Genomic DNA, 19,663 nt, shown 5'->3' on the forward strand with positions numbered 1-19,663 from the left:
GAACAGGCTGAACAGGTTGTCTAAAATGTCTAATAACAGTTGAGTATTTAACTTTCCTGGCAACTAGTTGATGTCTGTTCTCTGAAAAGCAGGGAATGCCTTTCTCTGTCTCAATAGGCCAGAAGTGATACCTTATATACAGGGAAACAAATACCTATGGGTCTGGTTTAATTTCAGCCTTTTGTTCCTTTCATCTATGAAGATCAAAAGGATTCCACAAGTACTCGGAGACTTGTAAAGTCTTATGTTTTTTTCCCATTGGAAGATTTTATTCATTAAAAACGTTCACCAAATTATTGCTAAATTGGAGGTGTTGGATATTTTGTGTCCTCCAGTTCCTCATTCATCCATCATCCACTAAATTGGAGGCAGAACTGGCTTCTCTTGGCATATGAAACTCACTAATAATCTTTGTTTATTCACTGCTAGCATCATTATGGTGGTGAAAAACCTGAGAGGTGGCAGGTTGAGTGGGAGGGAAAGCAGGAGGAAATTTATTTTGCTATATTCCTGTAAAAAGATTATTTTGGGGGGAGAGACATAATTCTCTTTCATATTTCCTGAATTAGGACTTGATTTTTCTGTTGTTTTATGATTGAGATAGATCTGCTGTTCTGCCTAGACACATTTTCCCTCCCCCGTCCCCCCAAGGTAAAAGAGAGAAATACTGAAGAGTTCAGTACTATGAAGGAATCCTCTCGATGACATCCTCAAGAAGAGCTTTGCCAGCCTCTGGTTGAGGCTTCCTGGAGAGAGACTCCTCTTCTATTCCATTCTATTTTCAGATAGTTGTTCTTATTATGAAGTTTTTCTTAATATCAAACCCAAACATCTCAAGTATATTGTGGTGCTGCTGCTATTCCACATACTTTTGTAGTGCATTTTGAGAACTATCTTCAGGGTTTATATCACATTTGAAGGTGTGTGGGGAGAGTGGATTGAAAGGGTGGGAGGAATGTCTTTGTGCCTTGAAAATGGACTTAATTTTTGAAAATAAAACAGCATCAGATCTTTATAAAAACCATTTGTAGGGGGCGGCTAAGTGTAGCAGTGGATTGAGCACCGGCCCTGGAGTCAGGAGGGCCTGAGTTTAAATCCACCCTCAGACATTTAATAATTGCTTTGCTGTGTGACCTTGGGCAAGTCACTTAACCCCATTACCTAGAATATATAAAAAATTTAAAAAAAACCATTCATAGATACAATATTTGTTTTTCTTGGTGGGTAGGTCTGCACATCTGTTGTTCAAAACCAAAGAAAGATTGACCAGGTAAAAATTAATTTGACCACTGAACAGGGCAAGTCTGAATGTAGCATGACTGAGGAGTTTATCCTAATGCCTGCTCTCCTTGAAGAGTAAGGTCTTTAGATTTTAGCTACTATGTCCCTTCTCTCTCTATTCAGGAAACTACACCTCAGGGGTTCAGCCAGAAAACTAATTTTTCATTCCCAACAACCTAGAATTTGAGCCACTGTCAGATGATCAAATACCTTGGGTTCTGAATTGCATTTTTGTTCTTTCAGATGATTCACAGGGCATGCCTAAATGTTCTCAACCAATATAATTCATCCCAAAACTTTTCACCATCATTTTAAAATAAGGGATGTGAAGGAGGTAACTTGAATAGGTTCTCTGGATCTTTCTATCATTAAAAAAAGCCCATTATACCTCCTTAGAATGTTTGATTGATTGGGTAATTAAGACTTCTCTCTCCTCATTAAGATAGCTAGGAATCTTAAATGAGGGTAGAGGTGGCTTGATTAATTTAATCTCCTTGTCTAGGTTTCTCTAGAGATTGTGCCAAGGATTGGAGAGGAAATATTGTCCTGTTCTAATCTGATATTCTTTAATTTAGAATTAAATATTTCTGATCAAAAGTTGTTATATCAGTCTCTAATTGAGGTTTTGTGAGTTTAGAATGTTCTCCTCTGCTCCTTCACAAGGTCTGGGTCTCTAAATTATAAATCTGAAGGCAGGCTCTGTGTAGGACAATTTAGTCCTTCTCTAATTGAATCTGCAAGTTTTGCTGCAAAAGCTGTGTAAATAATCAATTAAAGACCATCCTGAGAAGCAGGAATCTGCTCTGGTTATCTAAATGAAAACCTGAATAAATTCTTGTACTTATGATGTTTTGGAAAGGAAGAAACTCCATTGTTTTATATGTCCAGGTCATATCTAATAACAATGTAAAATATCATATCAGAAGAGGAGACAGTAATCCTGGGCTAATTGGATCTTTGTCAGTTCTGACATGTAACAGACTTTATGGATGGGTTAGAGAATCATAAAGTAATTAATGACTCCTTTATGTACAAATGTGTAACTTGATTGGTTGGTCACCAAAAGTTTTATGATTCTTTGTTCATTTTGTATAAAATGCCTCTCAAATTTTCTATCATTGTTGGCATTTGCAAAGATGCCATACACCTGTGGCTTTTAGTAAGCTCCTAGAGAATTAAACTTCATTTATAAAACTAACTTTGTTATTTCATTCTTAGCCTAAGAAAATTATGATTAGTAGTCCCAATTCTGTCAGTTAGGAATCTAACACTTCATATGTTCATAGAGGATCATTCTCAGTTTTGCTTTGTTTTGTTTTCTGGTGATGATTTCCATTTCATTTTCTATGGTCAGAGATTCTGTGTAATTCTCTTCTTTTATTTCCATCATTATGCTGTTAAAGTTTTTTGTCCTGTTGTATAGAGATTTATGATCCTTAGGTTATCTCTGCATATTCTGTCTTTGGATAAGTATGTTTTGTTTCATAGTGAGCATATTTACTTTTAATTTTTTTGCCTCTCTTCTGGATTGTCCACTTCTGTGTATTTGTTTTCCCAATCTCTCTTTGGTGAAGCTTCTCATTGCAGATTCAACTTTGTCTATTTCTGCTCATTATTTTTGCAGTGCCAGACAGATATCTTACTTTCATCATTCTCATTTCTCTTTTAAATCACTCAGGATTAGCATATTGTGATTTCCATGTTATCCTCAAATTCTTTAGGATGCTCTATCATGTATTGCATAATTTTCCTTTATTTTATAATATGTATTCATAGGTACAGGAACTTGTTTACTAGATCTGGAAGCTATAGTTTTCTGTTGTTTCTGTTTTTTTCTTGTTTATCTATCTATTTTCAAGGTCTTCAAGTTTGTTTCTTTCTGAAATCTTTAATATTTTCTGTCTTTCTTTCACTGCCCCTCTCTCTCCCATCATTTTCCTTATCACTTACCTCTTAACTTTCTCCCCTCTGATTGTGGTTTCCTTGAGGGCTGGATCTCAAAGTATCTCAGCCTCCTCCTACACAGGAAAATTTGTGATTCACCAGCCTGGTTTTTAGAATATCATTCTTTAAAAAAAAGAAATTCATTATTTTTTAGCAGCATTTTAAAAAAAATTGAATTCTGAGTTTTTTTCTTCCTGTCCCTTTCCTACCCAATGAGAAATCAAGAAATGTGATATCAGTTATACATGCAAAATCATGAAAAACCCATTTCCATATTAGACATGTTGCAAAAAAGCAAGAAAAGTAAAGCAAAAAAAATTATGCTTCAATTTTCTCTCATATTTCATCACTTCTCTTTCTAGAGGTGAATAGCATTTTTCATCATGCCTTTTGGAATTACTTTGAATCATTGCACAGATCTGAGTAGCCAAGTTAATCACAGGTGATCATTGCACAATATGGCTGAGGTTGAGATATAATGTTCTCTTGGTTTTGCTCATCTTACTCTGTAACCTTTCTTATAAATCTTCCCGGTTTTTCTATTACCATCCTGCTTATCATTTCTTTTAGCACAATTCATATCATTTATAATCATATAATACAACTTGTTCAGTTCCCTAATTGATGGGCATTCCCTCAATTTCCAATTCTTTGCCACCACCAAAAAGCTGCTACAAAATTTTTATACTTTTAGGTCATTTTTCTTTCTTAAAATCTTTTTTGGAATATAAATCTAATAGTAGTATTGCTGGATCAAAGGGTATGCAACCTTTTGGGTGTAGTTCCAAATTGTTCTCCAGAATGGTTAGACCAGTTCACAACAATACTAACAGTGCATTAGTGTCCCAATTTTTCTACATTCCCTCCAACATTTTTATTCTGTTATGTTAGGTAAATTGATAGGTTATGAGATGGATTTAGAGTTGTTTTAATTTTGTAGTTCTCTAATGTGATTTAGAACATTCCTTTTAGCTTTGATTTCTTCTTCTGTCTTTGATGATTCTTCTTCCTTTGATCATTTATCATTTGGGGATGACTCATAATTTTATTAACATGAGTCAGTTTCCTATATATTTATAAGCTTGAGTCAGTTCCTTATAGATTTGAGAAATCAGGCCTTTATCAGAGAAACTTGTAATAATCTCTCTCTAATTTCATACTTTTCTTCTAATCTGGGTTGCATTAGTTTTCTTTGTGTATAACTTTTTAAATTTAGTGTAATCAGAAGTAACCATTTTATTACTCATCATCAAAGCATCACTTTATTTTTTTAGGGTTTTTTTTTTAGATTTTTGCAAGGCAATGGGGTTAAGTGGCTTGCCCAAGGCCACACAGTTAGGTAATTATTAAGTGCCTGAGGCCAGATTTGAATTTAGGTACTCCTGACTCCAGGGCCAGTGCTCTATCCACTGTGTCACCTAGCTACCCCAGAGGATCACTTTTTTAAAATTTTTTTTAAAATTTGTTTTAGGCTATGGGTTAAATAACAGAGGATCACTCAATAGAATTTTTGATAGTCGATAGATAAGTAGATAATAGAATTAGATGTTATCTTTAAAAAATTAAATATTTTGTTTATTTTTTTCAATATATGCAATGGTTTTTAACCAATATTTTTAGCAAGGTTTTGAGATTTACAATTTTTCTCCCTTCCTCCCTTCCCTCCCTCCTCCCCTGACAGAAAGCAATCTGATATAAACTCTATATTTATAATCATGCTAAACATAGATCAAAATTCAGCATGTTGTGAGAGAATAATCAGATCCAAATGTAAGAAAGGAATCATTAGGGAGAAAAAATAGACATAATACATAACACAATTTTTTAAAATTTGAAGATAATAAGTTTTGGTCTTAGATTTAAACTCCACAGTTTCTTTTCTTGATATGGATGGTATTTTACATCACAAGTCTTTTAAACTTGTCTTTGGTTATTGTACTGCTGAAATGAACAAGTCCATCATTGTTGATCATCATCCCATGTTGTTGTTAATATGTATAGTATTCTTTTGATTCTGTTCATTTCTGCATTCAGGTCTTTCCTAGGCTTTTCGACAATCCTGTCCCTCAAGAGAATCAGATGTAATCTGATAGGTTACATATGCCCAGGTTAAAAAAAATGATGTTTGTTTACTGAAAAGAAAGCACTGGAGAATTTTGTCAAACACCTCATTTATTTTGTTCAATTGTGTTTAGAAGATTCAGAGAGAAAAAGAGTATCTATTCCCTTTAAGAAAGAAGCAGTTTGGGGGAAGCTGGGTGGATAGTGTACTGGTCCTGGAGTCAGGAGGACCTGAGTTCAAATCCAACCTCAGACACAACAATTACTTAGCTGTGTGACCTTGGGCAAGTCATTCTTAACCCCATTGCCTTTAAATAAATAAATAAATATAAAATAAAATAAAGAAGCAGTTTGTCTTAGTCTCCATGTAATCTGGAGCTGAATCATCAATTAGTAAACAGGAAAATTGATTACATTATAAACCATCTTTGGGATATAACCAATTCAGAGAAATGAGGATCTCTGAACTGGGCAGATAGACAGAGTTCAGCTATAATAGTCAGTGCCACAAGTAGGATTGACTTCTACACCTTCTCCAGAAGGTTATCCACCTTTGATTTGAAGACATGCAACAAAGGGACACCAATTTTTTATCTAATCTAATCTAATATTGGATAACTCTATTAGGGAGTTTTTCTCTAAATTTTTCTTTTACTTACATATCCTCTAAATCTAATCTGTTTTTAAGTCCTATTGATGTGGCATTCAAAATATCTCTTGAGCATTCTGCATTCTCTTCTCTGTCACTATTACCTCCAGGACTCTTGGCTCAGTAAGAAGGCAGATGAAATTCAATTTTATGCAGACAGAAACAAACCAAAATGCTTTTGTGAAGCACTGAAAGATATTTATGGGCCAAAGTCTTATGGTGCATCTCAATTACTCAGTGCTGATGGATCCACATTGATTAATAATAGGGACTTGATCCTAGAGAGATGGGCTGAACACTACCATAATATTCTTAACAGACCATCATCAATCAATGCAGAAGTCATTGACCATTTACCTCAAGTTGAAGTCAATCCATCCCTAGCTGAAGTTCCAACTGAATGTCATTAGGCTCCTTTCAAGTGACAAAAAGCACCTGGAGCTGATTCTATTCCAGCTGAGATCTACAAAGAGGGGGGGTTCCGTTGCTCATCCAAAAACTGACTGAAATTTTCCAGGTTATAAGGCATGAAGAAGTTAATCACCAAGAATTCAAGGAAGCCTCCATTGTCTATCTCCATAAAGGTAAAGGGAATAGATTGTCTTGTGACAATCACAAATGTATTTCTCTTTTAGTCACTGCTGGTAAGATTCTTGCCAGAGTCCTTCTCAATAGACTGATCCTTCACCTGGAAGATGTTCACCTCCCTGAGAGCCAGTGTGGCTTCAGAAAGGGTCACGATATGGTGTTTGCTGCCAGAGAACTCCAGGAAAAATGCCAAGAACAGAACAGAGGTCTGTATATGACATTTGTAGATCTGATCAAGGCCTTTGATACTGTCAGTCAAGGGTTTATGGAAAATTATGTCAAAATTTAGTTGCCTGGAGAAATTCATCAATAGTGTATATCAATTCCATGATGGCATGCATGCCCAGGTTCTGGATAGTAGACGATGCTTCAAGATTGCCCAGTCACCAATGGAGCGAAACAAGGATGTAGCCTTGCTCCCATACTTTTAAGCATGATGTTTTCAATCATGTTATTAAACACCTTCATTGAGGATGAACATGGCCTTAAAGTCAGCTACTGCACTGATGGCAAATGTTCAACTTGAAAAGGATACAAGCCAAGACCAATGTAGAGGTAATGTTTGTAAATGATCTTCTCTTTGCAGATGACTGTGTACTCAATGCAGCTTCTGAAGCTGAGATGCAACAAATATGGATCAGTTCTTTGCTGCTCGTGCTAATTTTGGTCTAACAATTAGCACCAAGAAAATACAGATGTGGTGCTAGCATCACACTATCCATATGTGAAACCATTGATTCCAGCAAATGGAGAAGTTTTGAGAATTGTGGATAAGTTTACTTACCTTGGCAGTGTTCTTTCGAAGGAGGTACACATTGACAATGAGGTTGACACTCGCATAGTCAGAGCTAGCTCAGTATTTGGGAGGCTCTGAAAGAAAGTGTGGAAGAGAAGAGATATTAGACTGACTACCAAACTGAAGGTCTACAGAGCAATTGTGCTGACCTCATTGCCATATGTCTGTGAAACCTGGACAGTCTACCAGCACCATGTCAGGAAACCAAATTGCTTCCATTTAAGTTGTCTTAGAAAGATTCTGAAGATCACCTGCTAAGGAAAGATACCAAAAGGTCCATTCTTGAGCTAAACTGCTTGGTATTCCAACATTGCTACAGAGTGCAACTACAATGGGCTGGACATGTTGTTAGAATGCCAAACATACATTTGCCATTTTATGGAGAACTCACACAGGGCAAGTGTTCACAAGGGGGTCAGAAAAAGTGATGCTGAGACACCCTGAAGGTCTCATTGAAGAACTTTAGAATTGATTGTGCAGCATTTGAGAAACTGGCACAGGACTTCCCAGCATGGAGTGCCCTCATCAGTGAGGGTGCTGCACTCTATGAAGAAGGAAGAATTGAAGCAGCTCAAAGTAAATGTGACATATATAAGTTTAAAGTACCCACCCAGGTGTTCATATGAACTATCTGTGCCCAACCAGTGGTAGAGCCTTCCTAGCTCATGATGGTCTGATCAGTCACAGTAGGACATACTGTAATATGTCCCAAACATAGTGATGTCATTTTGGTATTCTTTGATAATCATTACCTCCACCCTAGTGTAGGACCTCATCACCTTTCTCCTGGATTATTGCAATAGCCTTCTGTTTTATTTCCCTACCTCATTTCTTCCCACTCCAGTCTGCTATCAAATTGATCTTCCTAATGAGCAGTGTTGACCATGTCACTTCCAAATTTGATAAACTCCAGTGATTTTCTCCTCTACTTGGTTTTTAAAGTCCTTCATAACCGAGATACTTCCTATCTTTGCAGTTTTCTTACTTCTTCTTTCCCTTCACTTTCTTTTCAGTCCAGTAACTCTGGGCTCCTTCCTCCTCCTCAAACACAACACTCCATAGTCCAGTGCAGGGACAATGTCTTGGAGAACCATGGAGATTACAGTAGAGATAAATAGGTTATGTTTAATTTGTGAGAATATTATTCTTGTGCTACTAAATGTGCTAGAATCTTCATTATTCAGTATAGGGACCTTGTTTCTGGGAATTCACCTATTTGCTTTAGTTCCCTCATCTGTAAAATGAGGAGAAGGAAATGGAAAACCACTCTAGTATCTTTGCCAGGAAAACCCCAAATGGTGTCATGAAGAGTCAGATATGACTTATAAACAACTGAGTAACAACAATAAAAAGATAATGTAGTAGAGTCCAATAGAAGATCTTGACAACAAGACTTGCAGTTTTTGTCTTTGTAATCCCAATGCATAACATAGTTCCAGGCAGAAAGGAGGTGTGCTGCAGCCTTCTTAGACTGGACCCTATCTGTCAAATGAAGGAGGGTAGACAACTAGAGAGGTAGTGGTGGGGAAACTATGGAGTCACTCTGAAAAAATTTATAAAAACATTATTGCTGGAGCAGCTAGGTGGTGCAGTGGATAAAGCACTGGCCCTGAAGTCAGGAGGACCTGAGTTCAAATGTGATGTCAGACACGTAATAATTGCCTAGCTGTGTGACATTGGTCAAGTCACTTAATCACACTGCCCTGCAAAAACAAAAACAAAAATTATTGCTTTTAAAAATGAAAAATAGATGAGAACTGATGAATCTGTTAGAAACAGATTCTGATACTAAGTGAATTTTACAAATCCATGTTTTTATGTTTAACTAAATTATCACTAATGAATGTATTAAAAGATTCCTAGGGTTTTCTTACCTAAATTGGGGCATAAAATTGGGTCACTTAGCTTGACTTCTTTCTTGGGGTCATTCAGGCCCTGTTTGAAATATTTTGAGCAGGGCTGGTTGCCTAGAAACACACTTGGTGCTCTGTCATCTCTAAGGACCAGAATCAATATCAAGACCCAGGATGGCAGTGATATATCCTCAATATCCTTTGTTCTCTAATTTGATTTGAATACTTTGAGGAAATCCTTTACTAAGGCTGTCAGAAGGTGAGCTCAACTGCTTTTAGGGAACAAATCAAGACTTTTGAATAGAGGAGTAATATAATCAGAACTATGGTTTTGGAAGATTATTCTGGTAATTATATAGGATAGGTTGGAGGTGGGTGAGACTGAGAATAGATTGATTAGATTAGACTCTTTCCCTTTTAGGGAGATTAAAAAAATGCCCAGCAAATGGAAAACTAAAATCCCAAACCAAATTAAAGTCACAAGAGAGCTTTTCATACTTTACCATAGGCTGGCATATGAAAGAATAATTGGGTCTGCTCTACTGGACTGGAACTAAAACAGTTGCAGAAAGACAGATTTGGGCTTGTTGTAAGGAAAAATTTCTTACCATTGGTATTTAAAAGTGGGAGGGATTGTCTTAAGTGGCAGTGGTTTCTGTATCATCAGGGATTTTCAATTCAATTCAATTCACTAATCACTTATTAAGTATCTATTATGGGTAAGGTACTGAGTTCAAGAGGCAGGTGCTAGGTGGGGTTTTGTATACAAAAACAAAAAAACCAATCCCTACCCTCAAGGTGCTTACATTCTATTGAGAGAGCAGAGTGGAAGTAGGAGTAACATATTCACATATAAGTACATACAAAATATTTACAATGCACATACTAAGTAGTATACAGATAAACACTACTTGATAATTTGGGAAAGGAAAGAGCTCTCAATTCTCAAGAAGATCTTGAAAGTCTTCCTGTAGAAGGTGGTTCTTGGGTTAAGCTTCAAAAGAAGCTAGGGATTCTAAGAGTCAGGGGTGAGAAGGGACTCCCTTACAGTCATAGGTGATAAAGAACCTATGCAAAGAGGAGATGGATTCTCACGTGAGGCATTCTCATTGCATGGATGTCAGAAGAAGCAATACAAAGACACTCTGAAGGTATCTTGGAAGAACTTTGGGATTGGTTACATGCCATGGGAGATGCTGACAAAGAATTATCCAATATAGTGTACCCATGTCAAAGAAGACTCTGTGCTTGGAGAGAAGCAGAACTGCAGTAGCTCAAAGAACCACAAGATGCACAAATTTAGAGACAACTCCACTCAAAATATTTATGTGGTAGAACCTTCTAAACTCACATTGGTCTGGTCAATCACAGTGGATACACTCTGAGTTGACTCCAATATAGTTATGCCACTTTGCTCCTCTTTGAAAATAAAGAATAAGAACCAATACCAAAGGAGATGGATTGTTTAGTTTGAGGAATACTGTGGGGGTCCAGCCTCCACGGGGTCTTTGGAACATGACAGAGGGATAGAGTCAGGGAAAGGAATTGAGTCAACCCAAGGGTTTGAAGGCAGAAGCAGGTTGACTGACTGTCAGCTGCTCAGATTTATTTTTATAGTCTCAGAATCATATAAGCATCAATCAAACAAGCCAAAATCATTTCCTTAGTTACAAAAGTTTACAATTTTCATTATCATGTGGTTACAACTTTCATTATCAATCATGTAATTAATTTCTTGTCTCTGCTCAGACCGTGATAACCTCAACCTATCTGTTACCTAGTTTGTCACAGTATTGTAAAGTTATTAATCGAGCAATTCATTTAAAGTTATTAATTAAGCAATTCAATTTAATGGAATGTTTTTTATGTTTCTGTGTATGTAATGTTTTTCGATACGCTCCCTTGACAACCTACAGTGAGGGCAGTTATGTTTGTCCACCCATCCATTGACTCCTTCAACAACCACTTTATTTTCAGTCCTTGTTAATGGACACCATGGTTTTTGTGATCTTTTTATTCTTTTCCAATAAACTAAGGCTGTTAAAGTTCACATATTGGTCACCTATACAGACTATTCTATCACCATCCTTATCATATATTTCTGTATATGGTAAGGGGGGCAGAGCTGTTGATTTCCCAAGAATTCTACCTAACCCATCTTGTGTCTGTTTTTCCTGTATATATTCTGATGTCTCCTTGGAATTCCCAGTATTGTATTTTCAAAGGATTTCATAATTTTGGAACCTTTTGTATGCCTTGGGGAGAGGCAATCGTGTTAGATTTGGACAGAGTTTACAATCTATTTTATTCAAGGAATTTCCCTGGAATCCTTCCTTTACAGTCATTCCACTATTAGGATGGGTAAGTTTTGCAATCAATATTTTTGTTTTAGGTTTTTGCAAGGCAAATGGGGTTAAGTGGCTTGCCCAAGGCCACATAGCTAGGTAATTTTTAAGTGTCTGAGACAGGATTTGAACCCAGGTACTCCTGACTCCAAGGCTGGTGCTTTATCCACTATTCCACCTAGCTGCTCCTGCAATCAATATTAGTCCTACAAATATAGGTATACACGGAATCTCTATATATATTGAAGAAGGAAATGTTGTTCCATCAGGCAGTGTGGCCACCTTGAGCCTTCTCGCCACAACTGTGTCAAGCAGCTTAGAGACCCTGGCTCCCAACAGAATACCAGTAGGTATACTTGACTAAAATGTGGAGGGTGAAAATGGGAATGATATGAAATGTCTGGAAAGGTGGAGGGAAGCTGGATTGTAGAAGGCTTTGAATGTTGTGTTGAGGAATTGCATCTTATCCAAGAGGCATTCTAAATCTATGATTTAGAGCTGGAAGGGACCCTAGAGTCCATCTAGTCATCCTCATTTGACACATGGGGAAACTGAGTCAATTGTCCACGGTCACACAGGGCATTGTAATACAGCTGGAATTGAAACTCAGGTTTTTTTTTTTTTCAATTCCAATACTCTTTCAGGGCTAATGGCTAAACAGTCAGTAAGTGCTAACATTTTTTTGTTTGCGGGGGGTTTGCAAGGCAAATGGGGTTAAGTGGCTTGCCCAAGGCCACAGAGCTAGGTAATTATTAAGTGTCTGAGGCTGGATTTGAACTCAGGTACTCCTGACTCCAGAGCGGGTGCTCTATCCATTGTGTCACCTAGCGGCCCCTGACATAAAATTTTAAAGAAAACTACACAAAGTGGGAGGGTGGTGTAGGTGGGTAATTTGTCACTTAATCTACCAGACTTCTTTTTGGTTCAGTTCTTGACCTTCCTTATTGAAGAAGACCAATATGACATCACTGTTTGACTGTGGCTGATCAGATGAGCTTGGAATCCTCTACCACAAGTTGGGAACAGTAGTCCATGGGACTACCTGAGGTGGGTACTCTAAACTTACCTATGTCACATTTCTTTTGAGCTGCTTCTTCTGACCCTCTTGTGAGCACTTGCCCTGTGTGAGTTCTTCCTAAGATAGTTTTTTGGGCAAGTATATGTTTGGCTAACATTTCCTTAACAATGTGGGCAACCTATCAAAGCTGCACTTTCTGTAGCCATGTTGGAATATTAGGTAGTTTAGTTTGAGGTCACTTCCATTTCAATTGTCTGTGATTCGGTTTCCTGGTAGACTGTCCATGTTTCACAGGCATATAGCAAAGAAGTCAATACAACAACTCTGTAGACCTTCAGTTTGGTAATCAGTCTAATATTTCTTATTTCCCACACTTTCTTTCAGAGTCTCCCAAATACTGAGCTCTGGCAATTTGAGTATCAGTCTCATTGTCAATGTGTATCTCCTTCAAAGGGACACTGCCAAGGTAAGTAATGCTAGATTAGGCTCAGATTACCAGATATGGCAGGGAGTTCTTGGGAGGAATGGAGTTGGAAACAGTAACAGCAATAGTCACTTTCTATTGAGGACTTGTGTATCTCATGACCTCATCACAAACACTATCTTCCATTTACCTACATGCAATAAAACTTCTTGGATGCACCTTTGTAGCAAACATTGACATCTATTAAACTATGTGATTGTAAGGAGAAAAGACAGACAAGATGCGAGAGTGACAAAGGCAATGTGTGGTGCACAGTGCTGGACTGATCACAGATTCATCCTCTCTAAACTAAAAATTCATATTGAACCAAAATGGTGACCCCAAGGCAAAATGAATACTAGAAGAATCACAATATTAGAGTGGGAACAGTTTGTTGCTAACTTGCAGAGAAAATTGAACCAACACAAAGTTGGCAATCGTGGAGTAGAAAAGGAGTGGGCAGCTTTCAGACATCTGGTGTATAGCACTGCATTTGCTCATCTGGGTCAGAATACTTACAAACAGCAAGACTGGTTTAATGAAAATGATGGGAAAATACAGAAGCTGCTAAATGAAAAACAAGAGCTCTACAGGGTTTACCAGCAGGATAGTTCATCCATGTCTAAGAAGGCAGCATTTAAGTACATTAAAAGTACAATCCAAGCAAAGCTTAGAGAGATTCAGAACTCTTGGCTCAGTAAGAAGGCAGATGAAATTCAATTCTATGCAGACAGAAATAAACCAAAATGCTTTTATGATGTCCTGAAAGCTATTTATGAGCTCAAGTCTTATGGTGCATCTCAACTACTTAATGCTAATGGATCCACATTGATTAATGATAGGGACTTGATCTTAGAGAGATGGGCTTAACACTGCCTTAGTGTTCTTAACAGACCATCATCAATCAGTGCAGTAGCCACTGACCATTTACGTCAAGTTGAAGTCAATCAGTCCCTAACTGAAGTTCCAACTGAAGAAGAGGTTTTGAATGTCTTTAGGCTCCTTTCAAGTGGCAAAGCACCTGGTGCTGATTCTATTCCAGCTGAGATCTACAAGGTGGGGGGGGGGGGTCCATTGCTTATCCAAAAACTGACTGAAATTTTCCAGGTTATATGACATGAAGAGGTTATCCCCTAAGAATTCAAGTCTGCCATCATCGTCCATCTCTATAGAGGTAAAGGGAATAGATTGTCTTGTGACAATCACAGGAGTATTTCTTTTTTAGTCATTGCTAGTAAGATTCTTGCCAGAGTCCTTCTCCATAGGCTGATCCTTCACTAGGAGGATGATTACCTTCCTGAGAGCTTCAGAAAGGGTAGAGGAATAGTTGATAGGGTGTTTGTTGCTCAACAACTCCAGGAAAAATACCAGGAACAGAACAGAGATCTGTATACAACATTTGTAGATCTGACCAAGGTCTTTGATATGGTCTTTCATGAGAGTTTATGGAAAATTATGTCAAAATTTGGTTGCCTGGAGTTCATCAGTATTGTATATCAATTTCCTGACAGTATGCTTGCCCAGGTTCTGGATAATGGATGATGCTTTCAAGATTTCCCAGTCACCAATGGAGTAAAAGAATGTGCCTTTGTTGCCATACTTTTCAGAATGATGTTTTCAGTCACATTATTAAATGTCTTCAATGAGGATGAACATGGTCTCAAGGGCAGCTACCGCACTGATGGCAAATTCTTTAATTTGAAAAGGCTATAAGCCAAGACCAAAGTGGAGGGAGTGTTGGTGCATGATCTTTTGTTTGCAGATGATTGTGCACTTGATGCAGCCTCTGAAGCAGAGATGCAATAAGGTATGGATCGATTCTCTGCAACTTGTGCTAATTTTTGTCTAACAATTAACACCAAGAAAACACAGGTGCTCCATCAGCCAGCATTGCACTATCCATATGTGAAACCATCGATTCCAGCAAAAGAAGAAGTTTTGAGTATTGTAGACTAGTTTAGAAATTACTTAAGTGATGTCTAACTCTACAACTTCATGTAAAATCAAATCTTAACAATATTTTTTTAAAATTTTGAGTTTTAAATTCTTCCTTCTCTCCTTCTCCCCCTTCTGACAATAGGCAATTGATATGTTATACATGTGCAATCATATATAACATATTTCCATATTAGTCATATTGTGAAAATTTAAAAAACCCAACCCCCCAAAAAGTCACAAAAAATAGAGTGAAGAACAGTGTGCTTCAATATGCATTCAGACTCCATGAGTTCTTGCTCTGGAAGTGAAAAGTATTTTTCATTGTGAGTCCTTTGGGATTGTACTGGATAACTGTGTGACTGAGAGTAGCTAAGTCTTTCACAATCATTGTACAATAGTGCTGTTATTGATTGCAGTGTTCTCCTGGTTCTGGTTATTTCACTTTGCATCAGTGCATTTAAGTCTTTCCAGGTTTTTCTGAAATCATTGTGCTTGTCATTTCTTATAGCACAATAGTATTTCAGGCAATAGCTTTCTTAAAAGGGACAGAGTTCATTCTATAGATGAGTGGATTTTTTTCACTTAAATCATTCTTATCCTCTGAACTAATTTCCAAATTGAGACATAATTTATGAAATGAAAAGCAGAAAAGCTCATTCCCTTCTCTATTCCCTAGTCATTGAAAAAAACTGAGAGTTTGGGTGGGAAAAGATATATAACCCAGCAATTTTAGATTCTAAAGTTGACCTAGCTGTAATAAATTTACTTTTAAAAAATATATTGCATTTAATTACTTTTAAAAAATATATAGCATTTAGTCATAGTAATTGTCTTAATTAAATAATTATAAATATGCTTGGTAAATGTAAATTATCTAGTATACAAACTTGTTACTTAAATTTAAATGTGTAGGGTTATTGTGGCATCATATTTCTTCCTCATATTAAACTAAAAGGAAATCCCTTAAAGAACATAATAAACTTGCTAAATTGTAAATGGGTAGCATCTCATTGACTTCTTGGGTATTCCTTCAATTACCCTTAATAAAATAAAATAACCATACCAATCCTTCAGTATTGCAAAATAGCTGTTCTGGAAAATCAGACAAATAAATCACTGCTTTAAAAAGTATAGTATGGGGGCGGCTAGGTGGCACAGTGGATAAAGCACTGACCCTGTAGTCAGAAGTACCTGGGTTCAAATCTGGCCTCAGACACTTAATAATTACCTAACTGGGTGGCCTTGGGCAAGCCAATGAATGAAATTTTTCTTCCAGAGAAAGTCTGCTTTTCTAAAATGACAGTCAAATTGGCAAGTAATAATAATGTTGTGGCATTTTCCAGTAGAAAATTGTGTGGTAGACTGCAGAAACACTTGTCCAACTGATACAACTCTGTTAAGCAATCCTCTAGTAATCTGAATGAATCAAATTTACAGTTCCATCTAATTTAACTTGCACCAAATAGACATAGATATACATCAAAAGAACTTTATATACTAGTTAGAGGGATTGCTCTAAGTATTTTCTTTCTATCTTTAGATATTTTTCTGCACAAGAAAGTAAATGTTAGCATTTCAAAATATGTATGCAAATAATACATAACAATATAATATATGAAATAACATATTATATAATATAAATATTACAAATAGTATGCTAATATGATATAATACAACAGGATATATAATATCACCTGTCTTTTGTTAACAAAGAGTACCAAAATGACATCACTATGTTAGAGTCAAGTTTCAGGGTGTTTGTAGCAGCTCAGACCAATATAAGCTCAGAATGCTCTTCCATAGATTGGGCACAAATAGTCCATGTGAACATTTGGGTGGGCTCTTTAAATATAACAGGGTAAATATAATGGAGTAAAGTATATTCTCCAAATAAACTGTAGGTTTATCACAGACAACTTTAGGCAACCACTGAGGGAGTGACATGATAAGATCGATACTAAATAATCACCATCAGAGATACTTAGACAGGATTCTTGAATAGGTGCAGGTTGGACCAGATGGGCTTGGGGTACCTTCCATCCTTGAGATTTTGTTGACTATTGACTAAGGTTTTAAGGAAGAAAATCATCATGGATGTCATTTCTCTGAGTTTTAATATTCAAGTCCCAGTCTTCATGGAGCTGAAATGTATCCAAGGTGCTTTTACACAGTAGCAACTTAGTGAATGTTTGTTAACTATGTGAATGCTGAATTAATGAAGGGTGTTGAAGTGCACCAAAAGAGATATAGAAAAACTGAAGATGCAAGAAGGAAGATGAGCTCAGTTGGAAGGACTCATGTCTGGGGAGGGAAGCCTCCTTTTGAAACAGAAGAATGTGGGTGAAGATTTGGAAAAATATTGGAATGGTGAGGAAGTTAACTGAGGAAATTCCTAACATATGATCTTGACATTCTTAATGTGCCCCTATATCTGAGACTCCATCCTGATAAGAAGAACACAGGTACATTTGAAGATTTCTCCTATCTTTGAACCATTGCCCTTGTCTGGATAACTGGGAGCCAGTAATTGACCCACCTTCACAGAAGCATCTTCACCAACTCTCTTTAAGAGCATATTGATACACAAGATTCAAAATAGGTTTATGTTGAGGTTAAGGAAAACATAGGACTCACAGCAGAGTCCCTAAAATTACTAATATCCATCAGTGAGTAATGGTTCCTGCACAAAAGCCCTCACAATCATCTCAGTAGGGCTCCTACACGAGGGATCCTGGGAGCTGTTCCTTCACATTGATGATGTCTGTATCCAAATGTCTGGATTCCACTGTTTCTCCCCCTAGCTCATGCCTCTGGCAGATCTTGCAAATATTACCAGCTTGTTTCTTGTGATCTCTTTTACAGAGTGTAACCAGGATCAGAATTAATGTGAATAATAAAGTCCATTAAGCGGTCACTTTTATTGAAATTCATACCATTTGAAGTGATAATATTTTGTAAGCTATCATAATTAATTCCAGCCCAATGGACATAGACAATGAAAAATTTAAAAATAGGGGCAGCTAGGTGGTGTAGTGGATAGAGCACCAGTCCTGGAGTGAGGAGGACTTGAGTTCAAATCCAGCCTCAGACACTTGATAATTACCTATGTGACCTTGGACAAGTTACTTAATCCCATTGTCTTGCAAAAACAAACCAAAAAAATTTAAAAATAAATTTAAATTTGTTTATTAATGAAATATAATTGAAAAGGATTAGTTATATATATACATATAGTTCTGAGTCACAATTATTACAAATAGAGTGTTATAGAAAGAAAAAATATTTTAAAAATCACTGAATATCTAACTAAATGATCAGCCTAAACTGATATGATGGAAATATCTTTTTTTTTGTTATTTGAATATTTTAGTGGCATAGGTTCAATTGCCTCCTTTTTCTTTAAACTACTGCAGATGATTTTATCTGATTTATATCAGGCTGATAAATATAGCTGGTTTTATCCACCATTCAGTGAATCTGCATCCTCTCATTCTCACAAAATGAACCAAGTATAGATGGATGTCCTAAAGCAATATTTAAAATCATTACCACTTTAAATACTGATACCATTGTCCTTGCAATATTTTTCAATAACTGGACTAAAATAACTTGAAAACTAATCTTCCACAACAGTTTTAGTCAGTTATTTGACCACCAAAGAAGTGAAAGTGATTGATGATAGTAGCTCTTTAGTAGATGGTAGATATTGCTGCCCTCTATTGAGCTCTTCTTTGTGACTCCATTTGGAGTTGTCTTGGCAAAAATACTGGAACTATTTACCATTTTCTTCTCCAGTACATTTTACAGACAAGGAACTGAGGCAAAAAGGGTTTTAAGTGGCTTGTCCAAGGTCACGCAGCTAATAAATATCTGAGGCCAGATTTGAACTATTCCATTTAGGAAGAAGTAGATGTTTCTAGGGCCATAAGAAATTTGAAATTGTCATTGGTTCTGCTGGAGAAGAGAGAGCCTACGAGCATGTTAACTTTGAAGGCAATGACTGGTTTTTAAAGGTCAGAAACCATTTAGGAAAAGGGAAAAAATATTCTTAATAGGTTTAAAAAAAAACAGTGGTTCTAGCCTGACATCTATAGTTTAGATGGAACATTGCACATCATAGTGTGTTTTCCAGGAGTACTGTTGGAAATTAAAAACAGAAATTTATGGATGATAAATTTAAAACATATTCTGAGCACTTTAATTGACCCCTTTATTATTTATACATTTCATTTGTCCTGTGTCATATACACTGACTTGGCTTTCAGTCAGTTGAGAACCAGAGAGGACCAGGATAATTGTGGAGGATTTCAGGGTTCTGAGGGGCTGTTAGAGCAGAAACTAAAGAAATAAGAATTATTTAAAATTGAATGAAAAAGGTAGGACATCCATATGAAAAACATGAGCTGTGACTACTTGGAACCTTTAAAAGGTTTGTTTTGAAATATTGATAACTTTAAGAAAATTTATGAAGCAATGTGAAAATGCAGAGAGATACTTCTTTTTCTCTGGTCTATTACCAGAGATCTATTAGGAAAATTGAAAAAAAAAGAGGAAAATCATACACAATTGTTATGAAAGAGATTTGAAATAATAACTGGGGGCAGAGATACTTCAGCACACTGAGTCTATGGTTCTATGAAACAGAATCATAGCATTTAGAGCTTAAAAACAATGTTTAAAAAGTCACTATATTATTATTACATTTAAAAATTTTTCATTCTTTTTTT

General features: G+C 36.5%; 1 pseudogene; it reads left to right on the forward strand.

Moving 5' to 3' along the window:
- Positions 1-19,663, forward strand: part of LOC141498998 (eukaryotic translation initiation factor 3 subunit E pseudogene) — a 48,376-nt pseudogene that overhangs the window by 20,510 nt on the left and 8,203 nt on the right.

Source organism: Macrotis lagotis, chromosome X, assembly GCF_037893015.1.
Source record: "Macrotis lagotis isolate mMagLag1 chromosome X, bilby.v1.9.chrom.fasta, whole genome shotgun sequence".
Taxonomy (NCBI): domain Eukaryota; kingdom Metazoa; phylum Chordata; class Mammalia; order Peramelemorphia; family Peramelidae; genus Macrotis; species Macrotis lagotis.